This window comes from Tamandua tetradactyla, chromosome 10 (assembly GCF_023851605.1).
Source record: "Tamandua tetradactyla isolate mTamTet1 chromosome 10, mTamTet1.pri, whole genome shotgun sequence".
Lineage (NCBI taxonomy): Eukaryota > Metazoa > Chordata > Mammalia > Pilosa > Myrmecophagidae > Tamandua > Tamandua tetradactyla.
The window spans coordinates 37,371,298-37,383,638 of record NC_135336.1 but is presented as its reverse complement, the minus strand read 5'-3'; the positions used below and the strand labels follow the sequence as shown (position 1 = coordinate 37,383,638).

Sequence of the window (12,341 nt, the reverse complement as noted above, 5' to 3'; positions counted from 1 at the left end):
AGCAAAACGGAAAGACTTCAGGTATATCCTGACTGGAGTCTTTGGCATAGAGAAGGAAGCTGGAGATAAGCTAACTAGAAGTGGAGCAGCCTATATGACTGGTTAGGGAAACATATTTAGCTCTCTCCAGTTGGCTCTAAATTTGAAGGAATGGCAAAAATTAGGGAGACTGACAGTTATTGATCAGTTCCTTACTATTTGAGGTTGATTTTACAGGGATTGTAGTTTGGCTTCCTGAAATGTTGCTGCAGATAGAGGGTCAAATTTTGTTTTTATATATGGTCTGGCCATTATATATTTATATATCAGTCTTTCACCTCTTTTCAGAGGTTATTTTTTAAAGTAAAATTTTATTTATTTCTTCAACTAGTTAATACTGTCACATGCCTAAAAAGGAGCAAAACAGTATGTTATGAAAAGTATTCCTCCCAATTTACCAGTTCCTAGAGATGAATACTGATAAGCAGAATATCTGGTTAGAATATGCAGGAAATGTATTTTATAATATTAACAGGAATCAAAGAAGATATCATGACTATTTTAAAAATGATGAAACTAGGCAATATAGCTCTGTAGCTCTCCCAAATTTAAAAAAAAATGCATGAATTTGTGATTGACACAATGAGAAAGCATAAAAATACACAGGATAAGAGTAACATTATGATTGTCTTTCAAATTCCATCTTTGCTGGATTGAATTTTACTTTTGACATATTATTTTAACTCTCTACATCTAATATTTTTGTCTAAAAGTTAGAATAAAACAATACTTGCACAGTAGAGCTGTTAATTATATTTGCAATGCATTTAATCCAGTTTCTGGCACAAAATAATTGTTCAAAGAATGGTATGTGTTATTATTTTTGAATTTCTTTCATGGTTGAGCACAAAAACACTAACTTACTTCATCATATGCCAGAAATTTTTATTTAAGTTAGCTTAAACTATTGGATTAAGAGAGCTCTAGAAATTTCTTTCTTTCATTGATCTGGTCAAGACCATTGCTGGGAAAATATAATGTTCCCTTAACAATAAGACTTTGGATGGGTGTTCTTGCTTCCTCCTCTCCATAGAAATGCAATATCAAATTTTTGGAAAATAAAATTTAAAAATTGCTCTTTTCTCTAACTGCACATTGGTACTCCCTTCACATATTTAAAGATTTGGGGAAGGGCTTTGTGAAATAATTAATTTATACCCGAAGGAGAGAAATTTAAACATGGATGAGATTCTAAATGAATTTAAATGACAGTTTGGCAGTAAAAGAGGAAGTTTCTCGCTACCCAATCTGCTCTTGATAACGGATGCTTAACCAAGCTAATCAAATGTAACGTCCATCATCAAATTTAGTAAGGCATGGAAAACTTTTATCAAATCATTCATTATATTGTCCATTTGAAAATATGATTTTTGTGCCTTCTTAAGTACTATCTCTTGGTGATACCTCTGCAAAGTGAAGGTCTTAGGCTTTCAGGAGAATTTTAAACACTCTAGGAGTTTTTAAACTCTGTGTGAATCCTTTAATGCCTGTGCTTTCAAAGGAGCCACTAACCTCTTACAGTTGGGCAGTCCCATAATTAGAATTCTCTTTCTCTTCTACTCCTTTTAACTTGGGCAGTTTGTAAATAATTTAGTATTATTTTCCCTAAAGGTCATATTCTTTCTAAAGTTTATCTACTGGGTCTTATCTAATTTTACTTAGAAGAAATTAACTGCCCATACACAAAATATGGATGCATTAACTAAGATAAAGAGGATATGAGAGTATTTCCAAATATATCCACAATTTAACCCTCTATTTCTTTCGTATTTAACAAATACAGCTATATTAATTCTAGATATATATGTGCAAGGTAGTATATTATGTTTCCTTTACTTTAAGCTCGGCATTTTTAAAAAATCCTGTGGTAGTGGTGAGGTTTTTAAATCAATCTCTAATTTTATCATAAAGTTATTCATCTTATAATTAGTCATCATGCACTGGTATTTGCTCTGCTTATGTCTCATTTTTTATAATCTAACAAGGGATTTCCAGCAGAATAAGCCTCAATGAGCTGTTTCTGATTCAGGAAAATTTATATATATATATTTCATCTAATTGGTGCATCAACTTCTGTCTATTGGAAAGACCCATAATGCGGAGTTGAAGGAATAATTTTACACCAAAGACTTGCCAATTTAGCTAAAAATGCTTCCTTGGGCATTTGAAAATAGAATGCTAATTGTGGCTTAATAAAAGTGTTGCTAAATTCCAGTACACAGTCCGTTCTAAAGGTAAATTGTCAAGTAGCTGCAAGGTCTTCAACCAGTGCACATAAGAAGAGTGTACAAGCCCACAAATGTCAGTGTTTAGCAGATATCAGTTGAGGAGGTCATATTGGGCTTTAAAGGATGGTATAAAAATAAAAGGTGGGTAATATTAAATTGCACAAGGATTTCTTACTGGTTCATAAGTCTGTGTGATTTTAATTACATGCAATGATCCACCCTAACTTATTAATGCAAATATTTGGGAGAAAGTAAGATTAATAAAAAAGAAAACTGATTTGGCTCCTCAAGATGCTGGATTGGTATGAAACAACTAATTTAACTTTGTGTATATGTGTGTGAACTTGTCTTATTTTTCTCATTTATAACATTCTATCACTATTATGTTATAATGTATCATGATTTGGACCAGAACTTTACCATAGAATTTTCTAGGCTGATGGAAATGTTCTATATCTGTACTGTCCGATATAGTTGCCACTAGATTCATGTAGCTATTCAGCATTTGAAATGTGGCTAATGTAAATGAGTATCAAAATATATAATTTAATTAATTATTTTTTGGGGGAAAAGTTAAAGATTCCTTAATTTTTATTCCTGGTACCACTACCACAATTTACAGGGCAAGATACCTGATATAATGAAAAGAAAAAGAAAAAAAGACAAAGCTGCAACAGATAAAAGACCTCAGGAATGCACATCTAATTGACACTACATTACATTAATCAAAAGCTACACTTTTTGTAAACTGCACTCTGACAGTCCTGAACAAGAAAGGTTTCCTGTTTAAGCTGTAATAACTTTTGTGACCATGGATCATCGTTCCTTCTGTGGCAGATTTTTACAGTTCCTGTAATGCATTTGGGATGATTGTCTCAAAGTAACCTGTAGCTTTCCTGACAACTCGCTCTCGCTTCTGCTAAGAACTGTAGCCATTTTCTGTTGAGTTTTCAGAACCTTCTGCTACCATACCCACGATTTCCACCACCAGATCCATAAGCACTACCATAGGAACTGCCCGAGCTTCTTCCACCAAAACTACCCCTTTTCATGGGTCCATAATTTGATTGCTGTTGTCCACTATAATTTCCAAAATCATTATAGTTCACACCACCACTGTAGTTACCACCACCAAAATTTCCTCCTTCATTGTAACCATCATGTCCTCCAGCACCACCACCTTGGTTTCCGCATCTTCGTTCACCACCACCATAGCCCCCTCTACTTCTATAACCAGGGCCACTGCCATACTTGCCACCATCACCTCCAAATCCATTACATCCACCATCACCTCCTCCATGACTGCCTCTGCTGCCACGACTTCCACCACTATAGCCTTCTCTTCCACCAAAGTTTCCACTATGGTCAAAGTTCCTTCTAGGGCCCATAAAGTTGCCAGATTCACCTCCACAACCTCCCTGTGATCCGGTAGACTGCATCTCTTGTTTAGGAAGGGCCTTTTCCACTTCACAATTATGCCCATTAATAATATGGTATTTTCGAACAACAATTTTTTCAACTGTATCATGATCATCAAAAGTCACAAAAGCAAATCCTCTGTTTGTTCCACTCTGCTTGTCTTCCATAACTTCTATGGTTTCCATCTTGCCATATTTTGCAAAGTAGTCTCTTAAATTATATTCTTCTGTATCTTCTTTAATACCACCAACAAAAATTTTCTTCACTGTTAGATGGGCACCAGGCTTTCCAGAATCCTCTCTAGGAACAACTCTCAACTCTCTTTGGTTCCACTACATTTCCCTCAATCTTGTGTGGTGGAGCATGCATTGCTGCATCCACCTCTTCAACACAAGACAAGTCACAAAACCAAAGCCTCTGGAACGTTTTGTTTGGGGATCTCTCATCACCACACAATCTGTAAGCATGCCCCATTTCTCAAAATGGTCTCAAACTATATCTGTAGTTTCAAAGCTCAAACCACCAATAGGCAGTTTCTTCAACTGCTCTGGTTCCTCTGGATCATGGTATCCCCCCCACCCACCCCCGGGGTGGTCGGAGTCGGAGTTGGGCTGAGGGCCTGTAATTTAATTTATTTTTAATTAATTTAAATTTAAATAGCCACATGTGGCAAGTGGCTACTATGATGAAACAGTGACGTTGTAGATGCTGACATACAAGCAGTACTTCCTTTCCTGGCATACGTGAGAACCATGGCTATGTTTGTAGGCGTTAAAGAGGAACGGCTAGTAGGCTCGGCAGCAGGGAGGCTTCTCGAGCGCTCTGGCGCTCTGCCTGAGCTCAGAAGCCCTCGGCGCGGGTCGCAGCCTCCGCCCCCGCGGTCATACCCTCCTCCCCGCGTGGCCGCAGCCTGCCTAGCATCCCTCACCTTGGCAAAGAAGATAATAAATCCTTCAACGAGAGCCTGAAGCAGTAGAAGCTCTTCCTCTACAACCCGAGCACCAGAGAGTTCCTGGGGTGCACCGCCAAGAACTGGAGCTTGATCTTGCTCTTCTGTGGGTTCCTGGCTGCACTCTTCACAGTCACGATTTGTGTTTTGTTTCAGACTCTGAATGATGAGGTTCCAACGTGTCCAAATTCCCAGTCCAAGATTTAAGGTTTTTCCAAAATGATTTACGGTGTTGAAATAAACAATCAGTTTTCTTATTCAGGTTCCTGTAAAGCATACATCGAATACCTTGCTCATGTCCTAAGTCCACACAGTTTAGAAAAGCAGAAGAACCTCACAGTCCGTCCTGATGGAGTACTTTTTGAACAGAATAGCCCAGATTATCGTGCATGTCAGTTTCCTCTTCATTTACTTGAAGAATTCTGTGGTATGAGAGAGCCCGATTTTGGCTATTCCAAAGGAAAACCTTGTATACTTGTGAAAGTGAACAGGATAATTGGATTAAAGCCTGAAGGAGAACCAAGGATAATGTGTGTTCCTAAGGATGGAAACATGGAAGTTTTACCAATTATCCTCACAATGGAATGGTAGACTTAAAATATTTTTCATATTAAGGGAAAAAACTTCACGTGGGATATTAACAGCCAGTAATTGCTGTCCAGCCAGTCTTTAGCTCTAAAAGTGCCAAGAAAGAGATGACACTTGAGCACAAGATTGATGGGTCACTCATCCTGAAAAGCCAGGAGAATCGCAACAAGTTTTTGGGACAAGATGTTTCAAAATCACAGTGAATGCATAGTTATTAGGATATTTACGCAGAACAAATTTTGTGTTGTTTTGTCTTCATTTTCTATCAGTTAGATCTTCCATTTTAGATTTACGAGACCAACTTGGAGAAAGGAGAGCTGGTACATGACACTGGGGTAACATCATAATGTGCTTCCAGTTCAGTGTCCTCTGAAGTAACTGCCTGTTGCCTCTGCAGCCCTTTGGAACCAGTGAAAAGATGCCCTATTAGGGACTGCTAAATGCCTGACTCAGAACATATGCAATGGATGTCTTCTCTTTTAATTGTCAAGTATCTAAAACTTAATGTGCTGTGCTTTGTAAACATTTTATGAATTTAACACTAGTTAGCTCTTGTATTTTGATGCCAACAAGTTTTAGGGATAAAATGATAAAACAATAAATGACACCTGACCAAAAAAAAGAGGAATGTCTACTAAGTACTTCTGTTTCAGATATAGAGCAACAGAATCTCTTTTTTTTAGCCTAAGACACACATTATCTGTATCACTGATTTTTTTTATTGTGAAAAATAACAACTATACAAAAATGCAGTAAATTTCCAAGTACATCTTGACGAATAGTTATACAACAGATTTTGAAGTTCAGTATGGGTTACAGTTCCATGATTTTTCATTTTATTCTTATAGTTGCTCCAAGACACTGGAGACCAAAAGGAATGTCAATATAATGATTCAGCCGTCATACTCAATTGTTAAATCCTATCTATGCAATTATACTCTTCTTTTTTTTCTTTTGTGAAAAATAACATACATTCAAAAAAGCAATAAATTTCAAGGTACATTTCAATAATTAGTTGTAGAATAGATTTCAGAGTTTGGTATGGGTTACAATTCCACAATTTAGGTTTTTATTTCTAGCTGCTGTAAGGTACTGGAGACTAAAAGAAATATCAATATACTGATTCAGCACTCATATTCATTTGTTAAACCTGACTTTCTCAGTATAACTCCACCATCACCTTTGATCTTTCTCCCATTCTTTAGGGTATTTGGGCTATGGCTATTATAACTCTTTAAGGTTGGAAAGGGCTGTCAATAATATGGGATAAGGGGATGGAACTAGTTGATGTTCTGGAGAGGCTGGCCCCTCTGCATTTCAGGACTTATCTAGTCCACGGATCCATCTGGAGATTGTAGGATTCTGGAAAGTTATCCTATTGCTTGGAACCATTGTAGAATCTTATATAAGGCCCTAGCTATTCTTTAGGATTGGCAGGAATGGTTTTCTTTGGGGTTTGGCAAATTATGGTAGTAGCAAAGAGTAACTGAAGGTTGCATAAAAATGACCTCCAATGTAGCTTCTCAACTCTATTTGAACTGTCTCAGCCACTGATACACTTTTTCCCCCTTTTTGGTAAGGATGGCATTGTTAATCCCACAGTGCCAGGCCCAGGCTCATCCATGAATGTGCACAGTTACCTTAGTGCGTGGAATTTTTGTAGAATCTTATATAACACCCTAGGTTTTCCTTAGGATGGGCAGGAGTGGTTTTGTTTGGAGTTTGGAAAACTACAATAAATAGTGATGTCTAACTGAAGATTGCATAAGAGTGGTCTCCAGAATAGTCTTGCAACTCTGTTTGAACTCTCTCAGCCACTGATACCTTATTTGTTACACTTTTACCCCCTTTTTGTCAGCAAGGCACTGTTGATCCCATGGTGCCAGGGCCAGGTTCATCCCTAGGAATCATCTCCCATGCTACCTGGGAGACTTTCATGCCTGGATGTCATGTCCCATGTAGGGTGGAGGGCAATAATTTCACTTGCAGAGTTGGGTTTAGAGAGAGTGAGGCCACATCTGAGCAACTAAAGAGGTCCTCCAGAAGTAGCTCTTAGGCATACTTATAGGCAGGCTAAGCCTTTCTGCTACATACGTAAGCTTCACAAGAGCAAGTCTAAAGAACCAGGGATGGCCTATTGATTTGGGTGTCCCTAATGTCTGACACAGTATCAGGGGTTTCCCTAGTGGTAAAGTTTAATGGTTCTGTACTTTTTCTCCCATTCTTCAAGGGACATTTGCCAATACTGTTTTTTTTTTCAATTTTTATTAATAAAAACAATCAACATACAATATGAACATTTCATCATGTAGTTATATATTCATCATCATGATAATTTCTTAGAACATTTGCATCAGTTTAGAAAAAGAAATAAAAAGAAAACAGAAAAGAATTCATACATACCATACCCCTTACCCCTCCCTTTTCAATCACTAGCTTTTCAATCTACTAAATTTATTTTAACATTTGTTCCCCCTATTATTTATTTATTTTTAATCCATATGTTTTACTCATCTGTCGATAAGGTAGATAAAAGAAACATCAGACACAAGGTTTTCACAATCACAGTCACGTTGTGAAAGCTTTATCATTATACAATAACCTTCAAGAAACATGGCTGCTGGAATACAGCTCTACATTTTCAAGCAGTTCCCTCCAGCCTCTCTGCTACGCCTTAACTAAAAATGTGGTATCTACTTAATGCATAAGAATAACCTCCAGGATAACCTCTCGACTCTTTTTGGAATCTCTCAGCCATTTACACTTTATTTTGTTTCATTTCTCTCTCCCCCTTTTTGGTTGAGAAGATTTTCTCAATCCCTCGGTGCTGAGTCCCAGCTCATTCTAGGATTTCTGTCCCATGTTGCCAGGAAGGTCCACACTCCTGGCAGTCGTGTCCCACGTAGAGAGAGGGAGGGCAGTGAGTTTGCTTGTTGTGTTGGCTAAGAGAGAGAGGCCACATCTGAGCAACAAAAGAGGTTCTCTTGGGGGGTAACTCTTAGTCCTAGTTTTAAATAGGCTTAGCCTATCCTTTGTGGGGTTAAATTTCATATGAACAACCCCCCAAATTGGGGGTCAGCCTATTCCTTTGTTGTTCCCACTGTTTGTGAGAATATCAAGAATTCTCCACTTGGGGAAGTTGAATTTTACCTCTTTCTCATCATTCCTCCAAGGGGACTTTGCAAATACTTTTTTATTCACTGTTCAGATCCTTCTGGGATCTATCAAGGCATCACTCTGGACAAACCTACAAAATCTGATGCCCTCCTCAATGTTCCATGTACTTTTGGTGTTCAATTAAGCTGTCCGCATAAGTCATATTAGGAAATTTTTGCCAATATTTTTTTATTGTCTGCTTAACACTTTGTGTGTATCCAGGCATCACATTAAGCTACTTAGCTGGGCTATACAGGGAGTCTGGACTCCCTGTGTTTGGGTTGTTTGAATGATCTATCCAGACAAGTTGAATTAGATTATGTGCTACGGAAAATTTAGGTTCTGGATAAAATAAACTTCTCTTCCTTTGGTCTCAAAGAACAGGTGAAATTCTAAACTACAGACAATGTCTTCCTTACCCTGGATTCTGAATTATCTTAATCTCGACCTGGTTGGCTTCATTCTTTTTTCTAAGTACCAAGTTATACAAACATAAAACAGCTCCTCAACATCCGGAAATAATTACTGCTCCGGACTAAATGTGACTGCTCTAAGAGTTTGCAATCTCGGCCCCAGTTTTCTTGTAAGTATTTTCTAAATGAGGTCATACAATAATTACTTTTTGTTTCTGGCTTATTTTGCCTCATAAAATGTTTTACCTGAGCCTCATAAAATGTTCATTCACAGTGTTGCATGCCTCACAACTTCATTTCTTTTTGTAGTAGCATTGTGTTCAATCATAAATATACTACACCATCGTTCACCAATCTACTTCTCAGTCAGTGCCTCTTTCAGCCTCCTCTACCTACTGGGTCTCATGTATAGTGTTCAAAGTCAACAGTCCATCAGCACTCTGAATTTTAGATCATTTCACTGTTTCCAAGAGAAGGAGAACCAATAAACATACCCTCACGAAATAGAAAATCCAAACTGACCCTTAATTCTTGTCTCCCCCCACCCCATTATGTACCCTTGGTATTGCTGTGGTGCTGTTGATATTTTCCTGTTAAACATAGCCCTTAGCATGCAATAAGAATTTCTCCCTATATCCTGAAATTATACACTTTTTGTACAAGATTCATAATTTTGCAGTAGTTCATGCAATAACTTATTTATATTTGTAGGGTTAATCAGTGGGACACATGAGTCTACAATCCCTTTCAATCATGTTCACCTTCAATATGGTAATATTACTTATAGACCCACTAGTGAGCACTTTCATTTCTATCTATTCTCTTACAATCACATTCAACCTCATTAGGTAACCATTCACCCATTTCTAGCTTCCATGTATAAGGTCCCTTATATTATGTATTATAAGCCTGAGTTTAGCTTTACCATGGCCATAAAAGTGGAATCACACAGTATCTATCCTTTTGTTTCTGACTTATTTCACTGAGCATTATGTCCTCAAGGCTCATCCATCTTGTCATGTGCTTCAGGATGTCATTTTGTCTTACTGCTGCATAATATTCCAATGTATGTATATACCATGTTTTGTTAATCGACTCAGTTGATGGGCACTTGGATTGTTTCCATCTTTCGGCAATTGTGAATAATGCTGCTATGAATACTGTTTCCATCTTTCGGCAATTGTGAATAATGCTGCTATGAATATTGTTGTGCAAATCTCTGTTTGTGTCACCGCTTTCAGCACTGCTGAATATATACTAAGTAGTACTATTGCTGGGTCATAGTGCAACTTGATATTTAGTTTCCTAAGGAACAACCAGACTGTCTTCTGTAGCAGCTGTACCATTATACATCCCAATAAGCAGTTCATAATTGTTCCAATTTCTCCACATCTATCTATTCATGTCTCTAACGAGTTTATAATTGAGTTGTTTGTTCTTTTGCTGTTGAGTTGTATGATTTCTTTATGTATACAAGGTATTAAACCTTTATTCAATGTGTGATTTCCAAAGATCTTCTCCCATTGAGTTGGCTGCCTCTTCACTTTTTTGGTGAGTCTTTTGAGGCCCCAAATCATTTGATTTTGAGGCATTCACATTTATGTTTTCTTTCTTTTGTTGCTTGTGCTTATGATGTAAAGTTTAGGAATCTACCTCCTCTTACTGGGTCATGAAGATGTTTCCTTACATTTTCTTCTTCTAGGAGTTTTATGATACTGGCTCTTACAATTAGATCCACTTTGAGTTAATTTTTGTATGGTTTGGAAGGTAAGGGTCCTCCTTCATTCTTCTGGCTTTTGATATCCAGTTCTCCCATGCTCATTTATTGAAAAGACTATTTTGTCCCATTTCAGTGGATTTGGAGACCTTGTTGAAGAGTAGTTGACCATACATTTTGGTGGTCTATTTCTAGGCTCTTGCTCTGATTCCATTGGTCAGTACTTCTATGTTTGTGCTGGTACCATGCTGTTTTGACCACTGTGGCTTTATAACAACTTTTAAAATTGGGGAGTGTTAATCTTCCCACTCATTTCTCTTTTTTAGGATGCTTTTAGTTATTTGGGGTCTCTTTCCCTTTCAGATGAATTAGCTTACTAACTTTTCCAAATCTTCAAAGCAGATTGTTGGAATTTTGATTGTAGTGCATTGAAGCTATAGGTCAATTTATGTAGAATTGACATCTTAAGTACATTTGACCTTCCTGTCCATGAGCATGGAATGTCTTTCCACCTATTTAGACCTTCTTTGATTTCTTTTAGCATTGTTATGTCTTTTTCTGCATACAAGTAATTTGCATCCCTAGTTAAGTTCATTCTTAGGTATTTGATTCTTTTTGTTGCTATTCTGAATGGAATTTATGTCTGAATTGAACCCTCAGTTAGGTCATTGCTTTTGCATAGAAACATTACTGATTTTTGCACATTAGTTTTATATCCTGCCACTTTGCTGAATTTGTTTATTAGATCAAGTAAATTTATTGTAGATTTCTCAGCATTTTCCAAGTGTTGTATCATGCCATATGCAAATAATGAGGTTTCACTTTTTCCTTTCCAATTTGGATGCCTGTTATATCTTTGTCCTGCCTTATTGCTACAGCCGGAACTTCTAGTGCAATGTTCAATAAGAGTGGTGACAAGGCCTCCTTGACTCATTCCTGATCTTATGGGGGAAGATTTCAGTCTCTCATTATTGAATATGATGCTGGCTATGGGTTTTCATATACACCCTGTGCTGATTTGAAAAGATGTATGTTCCCTAGAAAAGCCATGTTTTAATCCTAATTCCATTTTATAAATCCAGCCATTTCTTCTAATCCCTATTCAGTACTGTATGTTTGAATCTGTGATTAGATCGTCTCCATGGAAATATGACTCAATCAAAAGCGATTGTTAAGCTGGAATTAGGTGGAGAAGTGTCTCCACACATTCGGGAGTGTCTTGATTAGTTTATTGAAATCCTATAAAAGAGGAACATTTTGGAGAAAGAGAGATCCTGAGAGAGCAGAGAATGACATAGCCATGAGAAGCAGAGAGTCCACCAGCCAGCGACCTTTGGAGATGAAGATGGAAAATGCCTCCTCGGGAGCTTCATGAAACAGGGAGCCCAGAGAGAAAGCTATCAGATGATGCTGTGTTCGCCACGTGCCTTTCCAGATGAGAAAGAAACCCTGACCATGTTCACCATGTACCTTTCCCCTGGAGAGAGAAACCCTGAACTTCATTGGCCTTGTTGAACCAAGGTATCTTTCACTGGATGCCTTAGATTGAACATTTCTATAGACTTGCTTTAATTGGGACATATTCTCAGCCTTGGAACTGTAACTAGCAACTTATTAAGTTCCCCTTTTTAAAATCCTTTCCGTTTCTGGCATAGTGCATTCTGGCAGCTAGCAAATGAAAACACACCCTTTATCATATTGAGGAAATTATCTTTGATTCCTACCTTTTGAAGTGTTTTTATCAGAAAAGGATGTTGAATGTTGTTGAATGTTTTTTCAACATCAATCGAGATGATTATGTGATTTTTCCGTTTTGATTTGTTAATGTGCTA

The 12,341-nt window shown here is 37.4% G+C and overlaps 2 pseudogenes; one reads left to right on the top strand and one right to left on the bottom strand.

Annotated features, from left to right (window-relative positions):
* Positions 1–3,217: 3,217 nt before the first annotated feature.
* Positions 3,218–4,607, bottom strand: LOC143647630 (heterogeneous nuclear ribonucleoprotein A3-like; annotated as a pseudogene).
* A 7-nt stretch (positions 4,608–4,614) lies between these two features.
* LOC143647629 (sodium/potassium-transporting ATPase subunit beta-3 pseudogene) lies at positions 4,615–5,426 on the top strand (annotated as a pseudogene).
* Positions 5,427–12,341: the final 6,915 nt, after the last annotated feature.